The sequence below is a fragment of the Nanorana parkeri genome, unplaced genomic scaffold, assembly GCF_000935625.1.
Source record: "Nanorana parkeri isolate BGI_ZX_2015 unplaced genomic scaffold, ASM93562v1 scaffold2657, whole genome shotgun sequence".
Classification (NCBI taxonomy): Eukaryota; Metazoa; Chordata; class Amphibia; order Anura; family Dicroglossidae; genus Nanorana; species Nanorana parkeri.
In genome coordinates this window covers 73402-79939 of record NW_017308925.1, presented here as the reverse complement: position 1 = coordinate 79939, position 6538 = coordinate 73402, and positions in this window count along the sequence as shown.

Sequence of the window (6538 nt, the reverse complement as noted above, 5' to 3'; positions counted from 1 at the left end):
GATTGTGAAGATCCATTAGGCATGGTATACCATCAGTCCATTGATGATTGGGTGGAGGCAGCGGGAGAGGTAAGTATGGTTTATGGGGGGTCTGGGGTCCCTGGAAGGGCCTATTGGAGCTTTGGGAGTCAGTAAGAATTAAATGCCATCCACTCTCTGTGCTTTTCATGAATATTTCATACAATCCTCCCGTCTATCAGCGACAATCCTCGTCTCCGTGTCATATTCCGCGTCTTCTCACCTTCATCATAACGCTGAATCATTTCCAAAGTTTTCGGGTTTTTCACGCACGTTCTGCACGGCTTTCGGCTCCTTCACACCGGAAGGCTTGTTACACATTCCGATGTTCCCGCCGTGTGATCCAATCAGGAGAAACATCTCCGGGGAGCCTAAAGAATACCCGATCACTGTATCTTATAGATGAATCTGCTTATTTCTTGTTCCCTGACTACGCTTCTGCCTGCTCCTCCACTACTACCATCTGCTTGTGTACCGAACCCGGCCTGCTTGACCAAGACTTTGCCTGCTGTATCAGCTACTGGACTCCGAGTAGGGTTGCCACCTGTCCAGGATTCACCCGAACAGTCCGGGTTTTGAATGCTGTGTCCGGGTTTCATGGCAGCAGAAACCCGGACACAGGATGTCAGGCAGATGGGGCAACCAAAATTAAGATAGGGGCTACTGGCCCCCCACTAAAAATAGTCTCAACTCTGATATTTACATTGGAATGGGCGGCGCTATTTACATATGAATAAGCCCCAACTCATTCCCCCCAGAGAAAAACTCCGCTCGTCGATAGAGTGTTCGGGTTTCGCTTGAAGAAAAGGTGGCAACCCTAACTCCGAGCCTGAGCCCAGATCGTGACATCCACTTCTCCTCCATTACTCTCCACCACTCTCCGCACATTACTGGGGGGGGAAGTTACATTAAAAAATTCAAAGTGTAACTTCATAAAAACAGACCACAACATACATAGAGATATACATTGTGAACACCGACAGTTGTGCAATACAAAGCCAGTCTTCAAACTGCCGCTAGACCGATACCACTCCCTAGTCGGTGATGTCATCGGGTATCCGCCCTCCATTCATCATGTGACTTCCTCTGGGATGGACATGGTCTTTTAGGCTAAGATCAGGTGTAGTATCTGTCCTTATCAGTTTCCGGAGGAGAACTGTGTCATCTCTGGAGAAGAAGATGGCAGTCTAGTGGAGCTGCCTGGAGACAGAACGAGAGAATGGTGGCTGACTAGTAACCTCCGTGGGCTCGGGGGGAGAACGGTGCTGTCTTTGGATCCGGGGATGGTAGGCTAGTAACCTCTGGAGTAATAGGCGGGTACTGGAGGGGTCTCCTTTACCTCCTGGGTTGATTCTGGCTTGGTGCACCAGGTTTGCCCCCAGTTGTAGGCAGGAATCCCTCTGGTGCTAATGCCTTCTGGTGGTAATGGGGCTTTCCTTGTCTGGCTGAAGGTCTGGGAGTGCAGAGGCCCGCTGTGCTGTCTTCACTGGGTGTGGCATCCCAGTGGTGCCGGAAAATAACTATGGGTTTGGGACCCCACAGTGATGAACCGTCACCAGGTCACAACACCTAACGCTTTTGGTTAGCCCGGAGCAATTTTCTATCTTGGCCGGAAGGCCTGCCAGGGTTGTGCACCGGCACCTATTTATTTATATATTTTGCACACTTTTTTATGCACGACTGAGCGAGTTTTGACCCCACAGAATGACGGAGGGTGGGGGTTCCTTCGGGGGCCCAACCTGATGTTAGGGGGGAGGTTCTGTGGCCTCTACGGGTTTTCTTTACCTCCCTCCATTTAGGGGTCTCTCTCCAGAAGAAAGTCCATGGTCCCATCGCACTCCTGACCTCCAAATCCCTTTGAAAAGCGGGTGCTACAGTAGTCAACGGGTGGCATCCGTTATAGTCACAGGTAAAGATAAAGACACCGGCACTCCAAGTTCATAAGCAAACGTCTATTTATTGACGTGCAGCATAGTAAACAGCACAAACGTTTCGGGGTCACAGAGGAACCCCTTCCTCAGGCAAAAGCATACATCTCTCCAGAAAAGCCCCCACCTAGTACTTGGTGGACCTTCTTGAGTAGGTCCCTAAGGATCGGGGTCTGCGTGGCTTCGGTATGGTTGCCACCTGTCCAGGATTCACCCGGACAGTTCGGGTTTTGAATGCTGTGTTCGGGTTTCATGGCAGCAGAAACCCGGACACAAGATGTCAACCAGACAGGGGCAACCAAAATTAGGATAGGGGCTACTGCCCCCCACTGAAAATAGTCTCTACTGTGACATTTACATCTGAATAGGCGGCGCTTTTTACATTTGAACAAGCCGCGACTCATTCTCCCACAAAAATGACCGTGCGTCGCTGGAGTGTTCGGGTTTCGCTTGAAGAAACGGTGGCAACCCTAGGCTTCGGCTAGGTGGACTTGGGTTGCCTTGCCGCTGTCAGGAGCCTTGAGCCCTGGATGGGTTCAGGGATTCCTGGCCCTTCCTTTTCGGAGGAGGACCAAAGGCATCCTTGTGCACTTTTTTTATGTGTTGTGATTTCACAAGTCACTTTTTTTGTACACGGGGATGAAGTTGTCTTCGTTGCACGCAGGAAGAATAACAAAGAATGTCCAGCTTTAAGCTTACTTTGAACGTTCTTCCATTGACACGAGCCACGTGAAGCAGATTGGCCACCTCCAAGCCTTGCCTGGCCGAAGAGATCGGAACACACGGACGTTCTCCCGGCTGGAAGACTTCCCGTCCCTGACACAAAAGGTTAACCTGATCCGAGCTGCAGACGCGAGCACGCAGACAGTGGAACAAAACAATGCTAATTCCACTACTTATCAACACATCATCCAGCAGAGGGAAACAAGATGCTGAGATGTTTGCAGTTGGTGATTGTTTGATGAAGTGTGAAGGAGCGAGGAGCCGCTGAATGAATTTCATCAGATCTGCCCCGTAGTGTGTGCGCGCACATGTGATACCCGCCGTATGATGTGGAAGGTCAGGGGAGGATACAGACAAACCGCCGATGAGTCGGAAGGATGAAAGAAGAAGAAACATTGTTACTTATAGAAGAATGTAAGGATCTGAGAACACAACTACAAAGAATAAATATTATTTACTATAATCGCATTTCCGGTCTTAAAAAAATTAACATTTTGTACTTTTTTGATGTTTTATCCTGCGGTCATGTGACTATATTCACATTCCTCTTTCCTATAGCGGTGGGGGGGGGTAGCATGTATGCAGACGGGAAGTATATATTGTCACATACAGTAGATATATGTGTTCCGTGTCTGTGTCTATGTGTCTCTCCTGCTGGGAGCCGCTGTCAATCCACACAGCAGGGATGGGCGGGTGAGGGGGGGGGGCATGGTGGCTAAACTTGGGCACACCCTGAGGTGCCTGGGGGTCAGCTCATATTTAATACAGGGAATCCTGGTGTCTCCTAGCAGCAGTCCAAGGGATGCAAAGTGACCACGTCAGCATGGATCTGCTTGGCATGGTCAGATTAGAACAGAAATCAAGGGTTCCTATGGTTAGTTTAGCGCCATGCCACCCTCTCTCCTACCTACCAGTGCTGGCCCAGCTCTTCTACCCCTCAACTCCTGACATAGCATTTTATGTAACTGCCAGGGGAATACCAAAGCGAGTTACTTGAGTCTGCTGGGGCTGCGGACATCACACTCAAGATGGTGGCCACCAGCAGTGGTCTCAGGGCTTTTGGTTTTCTACACAAAGCAGGGGCATCCAGAGGCCGGGTGTCACCTGAAGCAGATACCGGGTGACACTGTGCCGTGACGTCATTGCGCATGCATGTGACGTGATAATGCCATCGCACATGCGCGGTCATCTTTTTGATACGTGCCTGCGGACATCTTGGTGATGGACACCATCAGAGAGAGGAGGAGATGTTCACTCGGCGGAATAAGGAATGCCGCCGGGTCGCCTCCTCTCTCTCCTGGCGCTGTTGGGCTCTCGGTCCATGACAGGGGGGGTGACACCAAAATGACTGTCAGCCATTTTGTTGTCACCCCTCCAATGGTGTCACCCGGGTGTGGGCCGCCCCCGTGATGACGCCACTGACGAAGGAAGATTTTACAGGTTAATAACATGCAGGAAATGTGTTTGACGCTCTTGATAATTTTTGGGGGGATATGTGTCTCGATGGATGGTCTGGTGACAGGGTCTCTTTAAAGGAGAACTGTGGAGTCAGGGCTTTTCCCCATAGTTCTCCTCAGGGTCACGGGAGGACACAAACTAGCGTCCTCCCGTCACCCTAAGCTCAGTATATAGGGAGCCACAGCTCGCTGTATACTGAGACGCCGCAGCCGGAGCGGATCCCGACATCGATGTCGAGATCCGCCCAGCTGCGTGAGTGACAGCTGGCTCTGCCTATCTAGAGACAGAGCCAGCTGTACCCGCCCCCTCCCCCGTCCGTTCCGCCAGTCAGCACTGGAGGATCGGAGCGGGGAGGGGGGAATTCAGCCCCTCCCCTGTCACGGAAGAGAGCCGTGACAGGATCGAGAAGTGAGCGAACACCGGCATGTGTTCCCTCACTTCCCGATCTACTGAGCCGACCTGTGACAGTCTCATTATCACAGGTCGGCTACAACTATGAGGTGAATGAAAAGCACCTCCCCCATAGTTCTCCTTTAAGGAAAACTCGTTATTACCGGGATTACACAAGAATTTGAACCTTCAGTCACAAATCATTAGACGTGCGCAGACTGCTCTTTGCTCCTAAATTCAAAGCTCAGCGGAAGTCACAGAAATACATATTCGGCCAGATGGACATCGAACTAATGGCATCCATCTTCATAGTCTTACCTTCGAATTTCCTGTTATCGCCATTGTACAGGGTGTTTAAAGGAGAACTATGGGGTTAAGTCTTTTCCCCATAGTTCTCCTTAGGGTAACAGGAGGACACAAACTAGCGTCCTCCCGTCACCCTAAGCTCAGTATATAGGGAGCTACAGCTCACGGTATACTGAGACGCCGCAGCCGGAGCGGATCCCGACATCGATGTCGAGATCAGCCCAGCTGCGTGAGTGACAGCTGGCTCTGCCTACCTAGAGCCAGCTGTACCTGCCCCCTCCCCCGTCCGTTCCACCAGTCAGCACTGGCGGATCGGAGCGGGGAGGTGGGAATCAATTAACCGCTGTGCACGCTGCAAGACCTGGTCAGACACCCCCACCCCCTCTTCTCATTCTCAGCAGCACAAGTCTACTATGATGAGGGGTGTGGTCATTACTCAGCTATGCCAACACAGAGCACTGGAGTGGGAGTGCAGGAAGCAGCATTCTCAGCAGTGTTTCATTTTACAAGCAGATACAGGCCAAGCTGTCCAAAAAAATGATCAGTCACAGGGGTTAGGACAAGCCATACACTGCAAGGAAAGGGGGTGCTTACAACGGTGCAGCTTTTATTTATCTTGTTGACTGCAGTACCCTGTTAATGGGGACTCAGACCCCCCTTCCCCCATCTAACCAATTACGGATACTTCCCCCTCAAGTGGTGTTGGTGGTCTTCTTGCTCTTCCCCACACCTTCCATCTTCATTCAGCTGAAGAGAACATTGCATGAAGTTGCAATTTGCAATTTGAGTTGCCAGTTTTCCCAGGGAGGGCAGCCTAAAGGTAAGTATTTGTATATATACAGTATACAGGAGCCACATAGACTGACCTGCTGCCAGAAACTGAGCTACATTGTTGAATCTGATCGACAGATTCATGATGGGATTTGTAGTTTCACCACAGCTGGGGGGCTGCAGTTCGACTAAACCTACACTGACCTTTGTCAACCAGGGTGCCTTCTGACTTTGTCAGGGTGCCTTTAAATTTCCCCCCAGGATCATGCATGTCCAAGTTGTTGGAGAGCCGGCCACCGGAACCATGAAAGTACACAATGCTAATCCAGGACCCACCGGAGCATTCAGAAGAGGACAGGAGTGATCTGAAGGGGGGCTCCTGATGTAAAGGGGAGCTCTTGATTTGAAGATGGGCTCCTGATATGAAGAGGGACTCTTGATCTGAAGGGGGGTTCCTGATGTAAAGGGGGACTTCTAATGTGAAGGTGGGCTCCTGATATCAAGAGGGGCTCCTGTTTTGAAGGGGGGCTCTTGATGTGAAGGGGGCTCCTGATGTGAGGCAGCTCCTGATACGAGGTGGCTCCTGATGTGAAGGGGGAGTGGGACTCTGATGTAAAGAGGGGAACACCACATTGTTTTTTAATTTTGTTTTTGCATTGAGTCCCCCCTGAAAATCCATACCAGACCCCTATCTAGTATAAGAGTCCGATATAATTTTTTTGTTTTGGGGGGGGGGGGGTCAATTTTGTAAATTTTTACATTTACATTTCTTGCATTTGAGATTTTGCATCATTTTAAAGGGTGCCACGACTGACCAAAGTTTGTGAAATGTTGTCCTAGAGAACCCACCATAACCAGCGGCTCCTCCGGGGGGTGAGCACTACACAGATCCCATTATTCCAGAACAACCAGCAGCAGGAAAATCTCATCATCATGTGAACAAG